Raw genomic sequence first — 19,531 nt, 5'->3', positions numbered from 1 at the left:
TACAGACACAAAGTGCAGGTTTTGATCCTTACATGGGGTAATTGGCTAGGGTTAAAATGGACCACAGTTAGGCAAGTACTAATCTATGAAACTATGAATCTATATATCCTATTCCATGTATTTGTTATAAGAGAGGTTGTAGCTTGCCTGATGTGTTAGTTCACAGTAATTTTAAGTTCCAGTTTTTAATATTTCCTACAATATTTCTTTTAAAACGGTACTTATCAGTGTGGTAAATGTTCAATTTGTAATCAGATAGTTAATTATTTTCCAGCAATTAATAATATTAAATTTGAGCTGATTAACGGATTTACACTTAACACTGAGGATGTAGTTTATGTTTTGAAAAGTCCTTGTAATTTATTTTATGTAGGGAAAAGTCAAAGGGCTTTTAAGTTAAGGTTCCCAGAACACATCAGGGATATCAAAAAAGAATGTATAGAAAGCCCTTTGGCCACTCACTTTAAATTATATCATCAGGGTAATGTATCTTTATTAAAAGGTTGTATTTTGGAAGAGATAATTATGAAAGTAGGTAAAAATGTTGTCCTGAAAAGATAACTTGTTATATAAGGAAGCTTTGTATATATTGAAATATAATTCTTTGATACCAGGGGGGTTAAACAATGAATGCAACTGGAAATATTTATTTAATTGATGAATCTTTTCTAACTATGTTATTATTCTATGTGTATCTTAATTAGTCCTACTATATATTGTGGATTTTTTAACTTGTGATTTACTCCTTGAAGGCATTAAGCTGAGGCACTAGAGGTGATTAAATAGTTTTTATCTGCTGGTCATGGCTGTTGTTTTTCAATTTAGTGTGATTAGCCTCTCATTTGCTACAAGAAAATACCAAAGAGAGAAGTACTCCATTTTGACACAAGATTAAACCAGACTGGACTACTTTAACTAAAGTCAGGAGCACCAGGCCAAGACGTTTGATAGAAATGCTTAAAATCGAGTGTGCTGATACTGCCTATACTATTTTTACTGCAAAAATTTTTTCTAGAATTAGTTAACTGATCCCTTCTGGTGGTAGAGTAGTTTTAGAGCTAAATGTGGCATTATTTTCTAAAGCAACTAAATGCAAGTGTTTCTTTTATTGGTAGATGTGCTCTATTAAGCTTTTTGCTGCTTATCGTCTGTGTTACAAATAAGGTGATCTAGTGCAAGGAGCTTTTCATTTCCTACAAAGTTACAAATATAGATAAGCTCTTCATGTTCAGATTATATTGGAATGCACCCCTCTACCTGAAGCCAGAAGCACCAGGGGTAGTCTAAATACTAAAGAATGGGCAGTAGGCAACGTATTTGTGTCCAACAAAGATTTACAAATCCTTTTTTGAAAACTTTCTGAATAATTGGAAGGGCATGAGAGATGGTTATAACTTTAGTATTTTGTCATGTGATTTCAACCTTGTACCAGGTGAATAGGTTGACAGGCTGTATAATGGGAAGAAGACCCACAGACAAAGCTAGAGACTCATTTGGTCTTTGATGAACAAGGAGGGCTGGTTAGATACTTGGAGGGAGTATAACCAACCCGAAACTCCTCCCTAATGGGTAGTAGGCTGGATTATACATTCATTCCAGTGCATAATAAGAACAGGGTTCATACCCCTTTAATTCATGAGATAGCTATACTGAACCAAACTTCTTTTTCACTTCTTATTAACACTGAATAACAGGCACATTAAAATGGTCTTTTCAAAAAGACAAGGAGGTGCTGAGCAAAATTGTGTGGGACATTGTCAGTAGGAAAATGACACCGAGGCTAGTAATTCAACACCTGGTACAGGGTGGGGGCTTGCAAGACTGGCATAAAGAGGGAAACTCTTGGACTGGGAGGAGGCAGGAAGGATAATCATGAAATTTATTATCAACCTGAAGTACCCCTTGTTAAAGGAGGGCCATGATCTGTTAGTGGTTCATAAGGATTGAGAAAATCTAAAATATAAATAATTGGTATTGTAGACTGAAATTATTTTGATGAAAGTTACTTAGCAAGGCTAAACTGAACCTGACCAGGTGCTGGTTAAAATGAACAGATACAGGAGATTTAAGGCATTATTACTGTGCACTACGTAACACCATGGCAGAGGGACCTGACATAAGTTGGGATTTCATAGCATCTGAAAAGGCCCCATTAATGGATAAAGAGAATGAACTTCAATGAAGTAGTAAATCTCCTTGTCTCACCCTCTGAAGTAATAAATGCCATCAAAAGGCTGGGAGCCCGTAGCCACCTAGGATAAAGGATTTCTCAGCAGAATTCTATAAGTTGAGAAAAATGTACCTGAGTCTGAGAACATATATATAAGGACATTAAACTGCAATTTAATTAGTTTAAACCAGAAGGGGATTCAGCTATTACCCAAGATTTCAGCTTTCCAATCTATGGTGTGGGAAATCAGAGCAGTTCAAATAACGATACTGTCTAAAGAGTGTAGGCTAATAGCTTTAGTACTGATCCCCACCCTCCCTCCCTGTTGGTGTCTTCTTGTTATACTTGGTGGCTTTGCAGTTGCCCGCCCCTACTGTAAATTTGATCTGAGATACTCCTTCCAGTCTACTGGCATTAGCTCATTCTACCTAATACAAAGAGAACATCTGAGAAGGGCTTCTGTTCCTCCTTTCTTCTTTCTTAAAAAAAAAATTGCCTGAATCTCCTTGTGTTCTGACTGTGCTTCTCAAACATTTTGGAAATATAGAGTATATTTTAGTGCATTTATTATAACTGTAATTGCCTTAATATTGCTAGAACTTAAGTGCTCTAGGTTGCACTGCATCTGAATTAAGTGTGTTTTGACTGTTTTTCTGTATATATAGACTTCTCTGTATATGTAGACTAGCTACTTATTTTATTGTATTACTGCCTCTTAAATCATTTTTCAGTTGTGCACTTGCCTTGCTTCATTTAAAAAGTTTTAAATTGCTAATTTTGTAGAGTTTTAATTGCATTTACTGTTTAGGACTACACACTCGTGTGTTAGCCTTTTCTGTGTTTATTTACTGTATTATTGCACTGTTTAGCCTGTTTTAACCAAACAAAAAAAATAATATCTTGCTTGCTCATTTCCCACCTTTCCTAGCCAGTATAGTCCAGATCCCAGGCTTTGCTGGTTTCAGGACTTTATTTTCTGTGTTCAGAGCTATCCAGATCTTGCTGTGGTAGAGGGAAGTCCTACTGCTTACCAGTGGGACTGGTGAGCGTTGTACTGCCTAACACTAGAGGAGTGGAATCCAGCTCTGAAATTGTAATTTTATTAGCTTTTTTGGGCTGATTTCTATCCCTTTCAACTTTCTGGCTTAAAAACACTTGTGTTTGTGCATTTTTTGCATCGTGCAGCACCGCAGGGCTACAGTTAAACTATTCCAGATGCCAGAAAGTCTGCTATTCAAATTTTCCCTTAGAACTAGCTGGTCTCTCAGTAGTAGCACTAAAATCTGAACTCCTGTGACTAGCACTTGCTCTAGAATCTGCTGGAATGCACTAGGAAGCCTGAAACTGATACATGCACTCAACTCTCCTTGTCAATAAGGAGAAATTAATCGTAGGCACTAAACAGCCTATAATTGCAAAGTACCTTGCAAAGGTAAGGGAAAACAACTCTTGTACTTTACAAAAAAAGCACCTAAACAAGCATGTCCAAGGGTCAACTTCTGGTGATTTCTCCTGTCCACCTGGTGAATCTGGGCATACTGGGGCAATGCGGAAACTGCCTCATGTACACAGACAACCCTCTCCTCCTACCACCCAACACTACAACCTGCGAGAGATGCACTTGCATAGCCAAACTGGAAGCAAAGCTCTCTATGGCCAACAGTGTGCTAGACAGTCAAGAGGAGAAGGTTAACACCTGCACTACACCTCAAGCAACTCATAGCCCTTCAAAACCCACACCATCAACACCCACACATAGCAACACCAAACCCACATATGCGGAGGTCCTTAACATTAACCTGTCCAAGCAACAAGGACCTCCGAAACTGAAATGCAAACAAACACCAGTCACAACCAAAGTGACACATAGCTCACAACACCAGTGTGCCACCCAACAACAGCCCCTAAGGCAAGACAATGTACCCAACACTTTAGTCATAGGTGACTCTATAGTCAGGCACACTGATGTCCCACTCACCAGGCTGAACAAGGAGAAACTTACAGTCAGCTGCCTGTCGGGTGCCAGAATCCGCCACATAACACATGCACTCATGTCACTCCACAATAAGTACAAATATGACTCTGTCATTGTCCATGTTGGAGTGAATGACTTGAGACGTACCTCCCTGGACTACATGAAAAGAGACATGGAAGAGCTCTTGGATCATGTGGCCCAGGCAGGTATGACCCTAGCCCTGAGTAGCATCCTGCCTTTGCCCAGAATGATACTACAGTATAAGGACAAAATGATTGACTTCAACAATTGGGTAAGCTTCTGGTGTCATTCAAAGGGGATCCAGTATCTGTCTACCTGGGAAGATATGATCAACAAACCACGATGCTTTGCCAGAGATGGTCTGCACCTGTCACCCCTGGGGTTCAGGTTACTGGCTAAAGGTCTTGCTACCCCTATATTGCCTTTTTTAGGCAGGGTTCAAAGGACAAAACCACCACTGTAACAGATACAAGCATGCAAAATCTGAAGGTAATGCTACTCAATGCTAGAAGTCTAAACCTCAAAATGCACTCTCTCGAGGCACTCCTAATAATGGAGAACATCAATATCTGTGCAGTAACTGAGACCTGGTTCAAGGCTCCAGAGAGCACCCCTGCAATACCAGGCTACAACTCTTACCACACTTTTCGACCACAAAACCAAGACCGAAACACTAAAGGTGGAGGAGTGTCCATATTCACCAAGGATATTCACACCTCTAGGCTAGTTGCCCAACACAATGCATCTGAAATATGCCAGGTGCAACTAACACTAGGTAAGACTGTAATCCAAATTGTAGCTTGCTACAGATCCTCCACCATGTCCCAAGATTCTCACTACACCTTTCTACACATACTGGAAAATATTAAGGTACAAGCAAACACCCTAATACTGGGTGATTTCAACTACCCTGCCATTAACTGGGAAAACTACTCAGGTACCAACACCTTTGCCCAACAGTTCTTGGAATTCATAAATTCCAACGCCCTGTATCAACTAATCCATTGTTCCACCAGGGGCTCCAATATCCTAGACCTGGTCATTACCAACATGGGAGATAGATACTCCACACCAGTGGTCACCCCCTCATTGGTCAGGTCTGACCATAAGCAAATCATCCTTGACATCCACATCCCACTCCCCACCCCCCAGTAAGGAAACCGCCATAAAAAAACTTCTCCAAAGCCAACTTCATGCTACTGAAATCAGAAGTGACAAAATTCATGACACCCATGCAGACGGGATCTGAAAGTTCGACTGCTGAATCCTATACTAAGGCACTGTAGACGCACATCCACTCATGCATGAATCGTGCCATCCCAGATAGAACCAAGATGCTCTCCTCCCAAAAAATGAAGCCAATCTGGTGGTCCCCTGCTATAAACAAACTATACAACATAAGGAAGAAACTGTTGCAAAAAAGAGGAAAATCCCAGGATACAAAAAACTCCCTCACCAGCCTCAGTAAGAAGCTGATATCCCTCATAAAATCCTCAGTAGTAATGAAAATAAAATTGCCAAAGATTCCAAAGACAACCACAAGGCGTTCTATAGTTATGTCAAGAATCTAAATGGCAATGCTCAGATCTGCTCTGAGCTACAGCAGAATGGCATTAAATATACTGATCCCAAGGATATTGCCAATATCCTGGCAGATCAATTTAGTGCCAACTTCACCCCCCCTCACCCCCTAAAGGGCCCATCTCAATACTAAAAGACTGCCAAATTCTGGTAATCATGGCCACACTCTCCAAAGCTAAGAATACAGCATCCATGGGACCAGATGACATCCTGGGCTGTGTACTACATGAACTATAAAATGAACTGGCACCTCACCTAAGTGTCATGTTTAATCATAGCCTTACCTCAGGCTTCCTGCTCACTGAGTGGCACACAGCTACAGTTATCCCACTCCACAAGGGGGATCCACCTTGGATCTCGGGAACTACCATCCCATCAGTCTGACAAGCCTGATCTGCAAGGACATGGAACGCATTATCATGGAACTTATAAACAAAGATATTGGCAACCTTCAAACACTGGACCCCACCCAGTTTTGGTTCGTGAAGGACTGATCTTGTCTTCTGAACCTGACTGACTTCTTCGAATCCATCTCCAGAGCTGTGGACAAGGGTAAGGCAGTCCACACAGCCTATCTGGACCTTGCCAAGGCCTTTGACACCATTCCCCACTCTGGAATCATAGATAAACTTACTAAGCTGGGCATAAATCCCTACGTCACTCGATGGGTTGCCAATTGGCTTACTGACAGAACCCAGACTGTAAAAGTAGCCGACTCCAAATCCAGCTCCAGACAAGTGACACGAGGAGTACCTCAGGGTTCAGTCCTGGGACCTCTACTTCAATGAAGTACAGGCCAGCACTAAGGGACTCTGGCTAACAAAGTTCACAGATGACTGCAAACTGGGAGCCATTACTGAATCCCCAAATGATGTGGATATTCTATAAAAGGCCCTTACAGAAACAGATGCCTAGTGCCAGAGCCATGGGCTCAAGCTTAATGCCAAGAAATGTATAGTTATCCCCTTGGGAAAAAAACATGTACCCATGAATTACATAGGTGGCAGTACACTAAACATCGAAAGTGTGATAAGAGACTTAGGGACACAGGTGGACAGTGGTATCACCTTCGATAAGCACATCACCACAACAGTCAGGAAATCCTTGTATGTGGCACACCTCATCACTAAGGGATTTTCATCCAGAAAAAAGGAGGTCATTGTCCCACTGTACTCATCCCTCATTAGACCCATTATAGAGTATAATGCCCCATTTGGTATGTACCTCACAAGACATCTGCAATAGCTGGAAAGGCCCCAGAAATACCTCACTAAAAGAATCACAGGCCTAAAGCAGATGCCATATGCTGACCATCTAAAAAAACTCCAGCTATACTCTGTGGCATATCGTCTACTCAGAGGTGATCTCTGCTTAACATACAAGGCCATGTCAAACCCTGAGCTGTTGGACATGCTCCACTTAAAGAAATCCCAATCCATCAGAGCCATACACTCCAGGGATGTAAAACTTGTCATCACAATGAACAAAACATGCTGGAGGGATAGGTTCCTGACCCAGAGACTCCCCATACTCTGAAATAGACTGCCCATACATGTCAAGCAGAGTGTCTCCTTGGCCCTCTTCAAAAGGAACCTTGATGATTGGATGGGAGATAGGAAATTCACCCCGGGGATCATGTCAGTCACTCTGCTAGACAAGGGTCCAGGGAAGTAAATATTGTGGGAAGAAATATCCAGGGAATTGTTATGGCTAGGCTTGTATAGGTCCTAGGGCCAATAGCCTAATACCAACCCATGAACCTATGATATTACCTACTATTCTATATTTAGTGAGAAATACTTTTGCACTAGCTACTCACCCTGTTTTGATGTCAATCCAGACTCTAAACGATGAAGTAGTACTTGGGGACTATAAAAAGGGAAGGATTTTGGCAGCTGTGGCACACCTACCCAGATTCCATGATGGACTAGGTATCCCACATGTAGCAAGATGTGCCATAGCTTCTTTTTAAGTGCATCCTGGATAACTGGATGGAAAACAGAAAATACATCCCTGGTATTCCACCTATGTCCCTGATGGACAGGGGCATCGGGTGATAATTTGTCTATGCATGGGCTAAACTCTTGGCTAGGCTTATAAGAGCCTCAGGGCCAATAGCCTAGAAACTTCCTATGATCTTATGTTCAGCTGAATTATCTTATGTGCAAAGAAAAAGATGGTGAGCAAAGTAAGCAAGAAGGTGGGGGTGGGGGGTGGGTTGGACAGACACTTTACTAGGGATTATTTTGGAATAGCTGACACAAATCCACAATGAGTATATGAGGGTAGCAGGGCTTGCATGGGGTACAGGTCTTACAAACTACAGATGGTATCACCTGAAATTAGTAGGATGGTTACTGAACCATACAAATATAGGTGGTAACTCAAAGGCATAAGAGATTGGTCCCAACTAGTCCTGCCAGATCCTCCTAAGTCTCTGTAGAGAAGAGTAGACAGGAATTTGCTTTGGGTATGCAGAACTGGTTCATTTATGACCAAAATCAACAGATGTGGGTTAAAAATGTTAAGAACTTAGGGAGCCATAAAAGAATTCTGCATTGGCAGATGTGGACTAATACTAATATAAATAGGTCACAGATAATTTAAAAACACATTTGGGAATAGAAAGTTGAACAATATAAAGCCTTACGAAGATAAGATGGTGTAGGCAAGAGGGGATGCATCTGGATGACAGTACTGTAATGTCTAAGAAAATGGCCAAGGTATTACGACCAACAAATATAGCTTCTGTTTAAATACATATGGTTCTGTTTAAACAGGCATTGGTAAATGGGTCGGAAAGGGGATAATCACTGCTGGAGGTGTGGGCAGGCAGCTGCAGACAACATTCAAATGTTTTCGGGTTGTTCTAACATCAGGATTATCTGGGATTTCATTAGGGGAAAAATAAAGGAGAGACAAAATGTAAAGACTTCTCATCGTCTTTTTGTGAATGATTTAAAACTGTATTCTGTTCATCAGATGAGGCACTGAAAGCACTACTGCAAGTGGTGAAAACTTTCTCAGAGGATATAAGAATGTCATTTAGTCTTGGTAAATGTGCAAAAGTAAAATTTGAAGCAGGACAACTGCAGCACCACGAAAATATCAGCCTGGAATAGGGCCTCCTCGAAACTGATTAAACGTATAGATATATAATAGTAGGATTGCATACAAATCTGCTGACCTCAGAAAATCCAAATATCGAGCAAGTTTTAAAACATGAGGAAAACAAGTCTAAGATGACTAGTCTGCTTAGTTTAGAAAGAGTATATTGGTGTCAAGCGGGAATATAAATCAAGTAGACAAAAATCAGGCAGCAACTGAATGTGCCAAAAAGACAAAAGAATATAAGGCATAGCATCAGGTGAGAAGGCAAGAAATGTGGAAAATGCATAACTATAGTTGCAGGTATAGAAATTTCCTGGAACAACCTCATGTCGATCAGGATCTAACATGCAAACATACATACACATAGAGACATTCAACACATAAACATAGCCAGTCTTCTTGATTATAAAATACACAAAAATTCTTATTTCCAATGCATACTTGTTACCATCAATACATATCATCATCCAACCATATAGTCGCATCAGCCTTGTACAAAAATGTGCAGCTGCTATTTCTGCTGTCCCCAATTCACACTCTATTACTGTTCAATTAAGATGTCATGCTTTCCAACCCTGAGTAACAGTCTGCTTAATGTGATTTTGTCTCACCTGCTTTAACCTCACAACACCAACATCATCAGCGTCTGTTTTCATGACATTTGTACCTCGCCCCAGATGCACTACTGCTTACCTATGAAATTCGCCTGTCTTTCAAAATACCACTTTCAAGCATTTCCCTGAGAAATTGCACACAGCTGCTTAACAGTTACAATCACAATCTGCCTGTAGACTAATGACAGTGGTACACATCCCTCTCACTATATTTTAAATACAATGCACAAAGGCTTACATCTGTACTTATTCTTAAAACATCCTTTAAAACTTACAGCCCATTACATATTGTTTCTCTTTGAGATGGAAACTATGATCTCATTTCACGGCTTCATATGTCTTTAAATCCCACTCAGACATTACAAAACACAATCTCATGTCACTGTCATAATGCTCAACTATATTCTACCAACATAGTTTCAGGATTAGAATTAGTAAAGGTATCAGAACTGCACACCTTTACTGTGAATGCTTGCACAACAAAATAAAGTCATTTGAAACATGGATCACATTTTATAAATGCTCTATAATAGATATCTGGTTAAGCAAGAATAAATACTGTGCACATAACTGATAATTTATAACAAGCTTTCTTTGATAACAGACCAAACGAAACAACAGGAACTTCATGCATGCTACTGTTCAAAGGAGATTCTGGAGCCTCTGCTTAAGACTCTCAAGATGATACGCCTTCTAACTGGGCAGTAGTGCAGTTTATCCTAACTTGCTCAACAAAAATTATTCACTGTTCTGTTTTCTTGTGCTCCTAAAAATGGATTCATGTTGATTCACTGAATGTAGTTTCAGTGAAGGCTAAAAGATCAAAAAACATTCACCAAAATTACCTTCAGTGAACAATGGAGGAAATTGTTTCTAAGGGTAAAACGCCCTTGCACCCCATGTGGGAGCACCACCCCACACAATTCCTGGACTTATATATTACAACTCTAAGGTCACAAAAACAGTGGAGAAAAAGGGAAACTCCACTGTCAGTGAAAGTAGTTTTGGTGAACAGTCTACAATCTACTTTTGTCCAGTGAAACTACCTTTCACAACCTGCCATGCGGCCCTAAAAACTATCACCTTGGATTCATAAAAGAAGTGGCATCTTATTAGGAGACCTTAATATAAATTCCCTCCAAAATAATAATAAAAATCTGTACATTTACATAACAAGTCAGTCATGGTTTTACCCATAAAATGAAAAGCATAATATGACTCAGTAATACAGTGGCAGCTCGTGCCATTGGACTACAACCCCCCTCCCCAGCTGTGAAGAGAAAAAAAAAAAGAAATAACATTTTAAAACATAAAATATTTAGTGTAGTATACTATTGTATACTCACTGGCTGCTTAGCTGCGACTGTCTGCAAGTCTGTTACAGTCCCAGAACTCAAACTGTATGTGCTCAGCAAGTTCCGGGTTTTTAAAAAAAAAAAACTAATATCTTTAAATACAGACTGCTGTAAAAGCAGTCCAGATTAAGAAGAAAAGTCATCAGTGTTTTGCCCAAAAGTCTATATGGTTTGGAACTGCAGTAAACTGGAAGGAGATTGGACTGCCACGTCTGCAGTCACATATGTGACGTGGATGGCTGGGAGGCTACTGATTGGTTCTGTCTCTCTTCCCGGGCTTTATGTGCTGGGAAAAAGAGAAACAGTCCATAACAGTACTTACTTTGGATTATATGGAGTTCGTAACTTACATCGGACGGTGGCTGACTGAGGTGCTGAGACTTGCTGAGATTGACATAATAACATTAATAATGATAGAAGAAGAAGAAGGGCTACTGGATGGAGAGGAGTAAGTAACTAACCAACTTTTAACCAAAAAGCAAACATTTCTAATTACCTGTAAGATGACTATGTCTGCAAAGAAATGTTTCCTTTGTGAAAATGTCACAAAAATATGTCTATTTTTAGAAAATCTGTCTGTTCAGCTTTGTTTGATAAATTGTTACTCAATGTGCTATTGTTTAGAAAATAGACTTCAAACAACAGGACTTATCTGTTTCTTTTTAGTTCCACCATTCAAATCCTGTCCATTTATGAAAAATAAGTTATTTTAACAGAGTAAAATTTATTCAGATGTTTTGTAGGTAAGCGCAATGCTCTCAGCAGTTCCAACAGATGCTCAGGAACCCGTACAGAAGTGTAAGCAGTCGTCTGTGTATCTAAGGTTAGTATTCTGTAGCAAAGATGTGTTCAGGTATTTCTTTTGTTATTTCAGGGTAGCCAATCAGAATTTGGCAATACTTCAGAATTTGTAAAACAAAACCAATTCTCCATCTTGGGCTTAATTCACTCTTCATTTCTCAGAGTGAAATTGTTTATTTAATTCTTAGATTTACTTTACTGATTTTTCATTATCTTTTTGTTACCAAAACTAAAGGAGGTTAAGCTGGCTATGTGTGTTGTTTGCATTCCTCATATTCAGTGAACAGAAACCAATTTTCTGTTTAGATTTTTATGCCTTTCCTAATGTTTTGCATGTCATTCTCCGCAATAAGTTTTAGAAAAAAATATATATTCATTGTTAAGTGGTTTACTAAAATAAATCCACATGTGGCAGATGTGAAATTAGGGCAATATTTTACTGTATATTTATTCAGGATAGCAGTTGTGGTATGCATTTTGTATGCCGTTGTGTGGACTTTTATTAGTTTCTGCATAGTGCATAATCTATAATCACATTTACTCTTGCCTTATTAATATGGCTGTAGGAATTAAAGCCAGCTCCTGGTTGTGTATGTTATTTATCTGTAATACCTCAGTGAGAGGATTTTTTTTCTCACAGTTCTCTGCAGAATGATGGCCATATGCTTGAGCTCAGTATTATTAACTATTTATTAACATGTACAGTGCATAAGTGAAACTATTGCCAACGTGTGCTGTCATACATTACTATTAACTCAAGACCCCCTCTGTCTCTCTCTCTCTCTTTTTTTGTAACTCCGTATCCTGAAGAATAAACAACAGGTAACTATTCCAGCAAAGTTTGAAATATATGTTGATTAACAGTATTTATATGATAATAAAGATCATTCAGGGGCTTATTATTTTCAGCACCCCTGGTTGATAGGAGCCTGATACCGTTTCATCACTTTGCTGTCCATCACATGTTAGATGTTAGGAAACAATCATACCAGTTTTGCTCTGCCATGTAGATCACGGGGTTTACCATAAATTTTCAGCATCATTTTCAGGCTCAGCCCAGGGTTCGGTGTGTTTTGGGGGCTGTTGATGACATTATTTTTTTAATATCCTGGCAGGGTCAACCAGATACTAGAGAGGCAATGTGTTTTGGGATCTGTTGATATTCTTTTTTTGAATATAATACACTATTTGGGTCAACCAGATACTAGTGGTCTATATGTTTTGGGGGTTGTTGATGACTGTATGTTTTTTTTTTTAATATCATATCCTGGCAGGGTTAACCAAATACTAAGGAGGTAGTGTGCTTTGGAGGTTGCTTGACTCTGAACGTCTTTTTTTTCTAAAATATTCTGGCAGGGGTCAAACAGATACTAGGCATGCAATGTGTTGGGGGCTACTTGTGGATGAACTGTTTTTTTTTTTTATCTTTTTGCAGGGTCAGTCAAGATAGATTAGGATTGTGTGTGGATGTTTTGTTGTTGAAACTCTAGTCTTGCATGACTAAAGTGTGCATGAGGGAACTGAAGTAAGATCACCTACAAGTTCTTAAATTTGTGATGCTAAAGAAGCACAGTAATGTAACCATTGTCTTCTCTTTTCATTATTTTAAATCTTGTAAGCTCAAAGCAGATATTGTGGGTAGGCAGTTTGGCTGGGGGCTATGCCTAGTATCTGTGTACAAAATGACTAGCCTTACTGTTGTACTTCTAACTTGCTTTGCAATAGTAATGTGCAGTTGAGTGAAATAAGATCGACCACAAGTTCTGAGCTCTTGCTATTGTGTATGTGAAAAAATACATATATTTAACCTCACAAGATCAAATCAAATACTGTTGGTGGGGGTCGGCAATAGGGACTGTGGCTATATGTGAATGAAGCAACTAGGCCTGCTGTTTACTCTTCTTGTAATTCCAGCTTTGCAAGACTGTAATAGTTGTGTGCACTTTCAGAAGAATGCAATCTAATTATCAAATGTATTAGTCATTCTTTATGTATGTTATTTCATATATGTTCATGTATATACTGAATATCTGCTTAAAAATGCTTGTAATATGTTAGAACTGTTCTACCCAGACATATGCTGAAAAGGGTTTTTTGACTAAACACAGTTGGACAAACCTGGGTAAACAAAAGTAAAATAAATAAAATGAAATGTATATTTGTGTACGGCGAGCTGGCATACATAAGTTGTGACTAATGTTTCTGTCAACTAAATAAAATTAATACAACTATGTAATATGTTAATTTAATCCTTGCAGGGTCAAAGCCCATTCTTTTGTTCGGTAATGGGGGGAGACTGTTTGTGAATGAAATGCGTTGACTGGCCCTGCTGTTTACTGTTGTAATTCTAGCTTTGCAAGATTAATGTGTATTTTGTTAAAGTCAACTGTCATACAAGCCTGTGTCAGTGTCTCTCAGAACCACCATCGGCACATTAGGCATTGAAGTGACCTTGAATTGTGAATAATAAATTACGATAGTATAATCGGATTTCCAAATCTCCTTAATTTTCACTTTGCACTGTACAAAATCCAGATTACCTGATACAGTACAATGTATGTTTACTACATCATGTTTACTCGTAATAGTTTCATGCAGTCAAGACCAACCCCTTTTTTACTGTTCAGAGATGTTTAGCTGTTATAGCATAACCTAAACACCTCATTAGCTCTAAAGTGTGATTTAGTCTAGTATTTGGCAGACTATTCAGCATGTGCAATAGTAATTGAGCAGTTATTTTATGTAAAATGGTAAGCTTGATCAGTGCTGATCACACTGTATCTTAGCTCCACCCTGTGAAGTTAACCTCACCCCTTTCTAGTTGGCTCCACCCCTGTTAAGGTGTCTCTTGGAGCCCCCCTCCTTCATTTGAAGTCACCAGCTGCCACTGCAGTAATAAAGCATGATATCTTTGGAAAGGCAGAGGCTCGTTTTCTTTTCAATAAACATTTCTACATGCAGAGTGGCAAGAAGTAACTTGTTAAATGTAATGCTGTTTGGCACAAGGTAAAGACTACATGCTTATTTTGACTTAATACCGTAGATCCATGTGGTATGAATTATTACTTCCTGTAAATACTGAGGAACCACAGATCCTTGTGGTATGAATTATTACTTACTGTGAATACTGAGGAGGCACAGATCCTTGTGGTATGAATTATTACTTCCTGTAAATACTGAGGAACCACAGATCCTTGTGGTATGAATTATTACTTACTGTGAATACTGAGGAGGCACAGATCCTTGTGGTATGAATTATTACTTCCTGTAAATACTGAGGAACCACAGATCCTTGTGGTATGAATTATTACTTACTGTGAATACTGAGGAGGCACAGATCCTTGTGGTATGAATTATTACTTACTGTGAATACTGAGGAGGCACAGATCCTTGTGGTATGAATTATTACTTACTGTGAATACTGAGGAGGCACAGATCCTTGTGGTATGAATTACTTCCTGTAAATACTTAGCAGTCATTCTAAACCTAGTGTCATCCTGTACTCTAGTCTTTCTTTTCACCCATGCAGAGGTAGCACAGAAATTAAAGTACTCGCTCAGTTTAAATTATTCTACTGGCATGCTTGTCTGTTAAGAGCCAGTCTCTGCTGCACTGCTGAAAAAGTATCCTAATCCCAAAAGTTGAATATACCCTTCAAGTTGTCACTTTATAATGTCTACAAAGCATGCACGTTTCAGGAAACAGAAGCATAAACATTAAAAAGCCCTCAGTTTATACCAGCAGCTATTAAAATAATCTTCACAAAGTTTTCATCAGCACTAAGGCACCAACTCCCCTGATATTGGAAATTTACTGTCTCTACTCTTCTCTGGGACAGCTCTTTGTCGACACCTAAAACAGCAGTACTTTGGAATGGTTATCTTGATAAAGATTAATCATCTCCCACTTCACACCATATTATTTGTTTTTAAACCTGGTTCCACCTACTTGTACATAATAACAATGCAGCCTCATCTTTTATTATCTCATTAGTAAGAAAATTATTCACTTATTATAACAGTGAACCGTGGACTATTTTTTTCTTACTATTATGATTATTACTTTTTGCTAAATACTAATTGGTGTAACTTCTCTAGCTTATCTCTGCCATAGACTTTAGTTGAGAAGGTTGCTTTTGGACCTGTCCACTTACCTGGTTAACAAATACCCCCCTCCCAACTTAAAATTTCAGTCTGAGATTTCATAGTTCTAGAATTCTGAGATTTGTATTAAAATATAATGAGTCTTGTAAGAACGAATATGAGAAATTAAGCATTCGCAGGCATAAGTAAAAAAAAACAGGAAATGGCCATACATCCCAGATCAACCATATGTGAGATGTTTTAAATAGACTTACTAACAAAACCAGTCAGCCTCTTTACGACAGGGAAAATAATACTTTATTAAAAGCCGGCATGTGGCCAGCAGCAACAGAACTGTACATTTTACTACTTTTGATTTCAAGTATGAGAGAGGTCCTGTAGAGGTCAAATGTACATTGATATTTGTAGCAAGATGTTTCTTACAGTTTAAAACTGAAGACATTTATTTATTTGTGATCCTCAACTTGGATAGAGGACCTTTTTTTTTCTTCCTCAACTTACAGGCTGAGGGGTGCATATAGGGAAATGGACTTTGATCCTAAAGTTATGAGTTAAAGAGTGTCAGATTGGTGCATGGCTCTGCTTCTTATCACCAAAACTTATGACAGAGTGTTACCAGTTCAACAGTGTGGCACAGAAATATTTGCTGCAGTCGCAGATAGGATCCAAGTAATCCTAGCGTCCTAGAGTCCCTGAGAAGTGAAACATTAGGTGTGTATATTGAGTAGATGGAGGTGCTGCAAGGATACCAAAGCTTCAGGGTCACATATAAAATGGAGGGAGAGACGTATAGAAACTTAAAGAGGAGGCATGGTTCTGGACTGGATTGAAAAGGTGTTTTGAGGAAGAAGTGTGTTGTAGAAAGATGAACAAATTGCATAGGTTTTGCATGTGCACCATACATTCGTGTATATATTATTAATGTATTCTGACTTCCTCTCATCTGTCAAAACTTGATGCTTAGTGATGATGCTAAATTACCCCTGCATGTAATCTTTATTACTGCCCTTGTGACCTGGACTACAGTTGGAAATATTAAATCACTTACCCAGTTTAAAAGATAATTAAATAAATAAATAAAATAAACTTTCTGAATTAATTATAACTGGCGTGGTGTGTAAGAAATGCCTTTTCTAAGGAAATTATTACTATTGTTATTGCTGACCATTGACAGGAAATTCAACAGTTTTATGTGGCTTTGTGGAAACATACTGACTGTAAAAAAGTATGATAATTAACTTGGAAATGCACCCCAACATTTCCGAGCAGGTGGTCCAGCTTAAATACCTCACCCTAAAAAACTAGGAATACAATACCATAGAGGCATTAGCCAGTCATCACCAGCTTAAATATAAACCCTATGTCACTAGATGGTTGCAAAACTGGGACAAGACCAGGATGGACAGCTGCCAAAGAATTGCTCCAAGACCAAGTGACTCCAAACCGGTTACAGTGGTGGCTCCCACCAAGGACTTCTCTGGACAAGTTCTATATGATGCGGAGGTATGACTGGTAAGTTCCAACCACTTGGAACTCACTCCAACCACCAAGCAAAGATCACTGCAAACTGGGCACCTCCAATGCTCTCCAGCAGGCTCATATAGAAAAAATAAACAATGCCAGATAGTTGCCTGCCCCTCAAATTAAAAAAAAAAGCCCACAAGTGCTCACATAGTACAAAATTAAAGCAAAAACAAACATACCACATAATACATTATAGACCTAAATAAGAAGTAATTAGAAGAAGTAGGCAAACCTGGGGACCCAACAAAGTAAAAAACATTCATTTGACAACCATTGGCCAAAGTGGTTAGAAAACATTTATATAGCCCACCTAATCATGAAGGATTCTTCATCAGATCAGGAGGTCATGTGCCTCTTTACTCATCAACTATCAGGCCCATAATTAAGTACAATGTACTTTTTAGACACCAGACCTTAACAGTACCCAGCAAGAAAAAGAAAGACACCAAGACACCAAAGAGCGAGGATCAAAGGTTAAAAACACTCCAGCTATGCTGGTTAAAACCGCCAGCTCTTCAGAGGCGCATACGCCTGTTCAGAGGCTGATCTGTGCCTGGCGATGAAAGCCATGTCCAACCGAATTACCATGGAAACTGCCAAATCAAATCCATAAAATCCCATCAGACACGAGAGAAGACTGACACTCCTCAGAATAAAAAGGACATGGACATGCTGGAGGACTCATTTCCTCTCAGAGGGAATAAAATCCCAGTCCAGGTTAGGGCAGAGTCCCTCATTGACTCCCCCTCTTTGACTCTCTCAATGAGGATCTTGATGATGTGATGATTATGTTTATATTTGGTACCACAGGTATGTCACTGTTGTTAGACAGAGGTATTATATACTAACCTAAAAAGAAAATAGCAAATAAATTTAAAAAAATGGAACAAAGCCAAACATTCTGGCTAGGCTTATAAATGCCCTAGGGCAGATAGCCTAGTATGAACCTATGAACCTATGAATTAACTTGGAAGTCCATGAGGGAACAAAGGGGTGATATAAGATGAGAATGTATAATGGAGTACAGAAAATGCCCACATGCACTTTTTGGCACTCTAGTTCTCTCAAAAGCCCTCAAGCTCATTGTCTGCAGTACCTCCAAATGCCATTAATATGTGCAAAGAACTTAACATGACAGGTTGTCAGTTTGCTTCTATTTTAACACACTTCTTGATAAACCATAAGCTAATAAATAAAAATGTTTTGTTTTTAATACAAAATAATAGCATATATTTCTGATACCTAATATGAAGAAATCATAGGTCAGCATGAAACAGGGGGTTGTGGGTTGGGTGGTAGGTGGGGAGTCACCAGAATTTTCCAGATATGGCCATTCCAACAAATAGATACATGCTCTCACACACACACACACACACACACACACACACACACACACACACACACACACACACACACACACACACACACACACACACACACACACACGCGTGTGCAGACATAACTGGGGGTGTTCCAGCAAGCCTCCCCTGCAGAAATGTACATTGTCTTAAAACGTAAAGAGCTCAAACTGTAGAAAATAGCAGTAATGTTATTCCTGTAGCAAATTTATGTTACTCCTGTCATTAGTCTTTGATTAAGCCTTTCCAGTTTTCAGTAATTCAGATTTTGGAAATTAAGCCTTTTTTACTATATTTTTTGTGATTTCTGCTCCCATGATTGAAGTTTTAGTTTGATATAATCACTAGTATAAACATTACTGAGTATGAAACTGCACTTTTTTAAAGGAGTTTGCTAAAGAGAAAGCTTTACTTTCCATCAAATGTAGTAATCAAACAGATGATTGTATTAAGTAAAGGGATACAGGGGGTGAAGATCCATGCATATGATGCATAAGCATTTACACTCATATAAAACTTTCATTGGAAATCTTCTACAAACTCAATATTTTTGAATGTAAATAGAGTTTACCCACATGTTATTTACTTGACTAATGTGGAACAATCTTAGGTCAGTAAAAGAAAAAATGTAGGTGAGCATTATCTATATCAAATGTTGCTTCCAGGAATCTTGATTTATTAGGGGTTCCACCTGTGTGCCTCATTGACAGAGGCCACAGGTGCTGACTGAGGTTTCTTTTTTGGAGATAAATTCTTGGCTAGGCTTGTAAGGGCCCCAGGGCCATTATCCTAGTAACCTCCACGCTTATATCACGTTATCAAAAGATGAAAATAGCGAACGCTATTTCATCAAACCTAAAATATCTAAACCACATAATATTGAACATTCAGAACACATACACACAAACAAGCACACCT

This window comes from Protopterus annectens, chromosome 14.part0, assembly GCF_019279795.1.
Source record: "Protopterus annectens isolate FY-2018-M chromosome 14.part0, PAN1.0, whole genome shotgun sequence".
In the NCBI taxonomy this organism is placed as follows: domain Eukaryota; kingdom Metazoa; phylum Chordata; order Ceratodontiformes; family Protopteridae; genus Protopterus; species Protopterus annectens.
Note: the sequence above shows the minus strand (reverse complement) of the source record.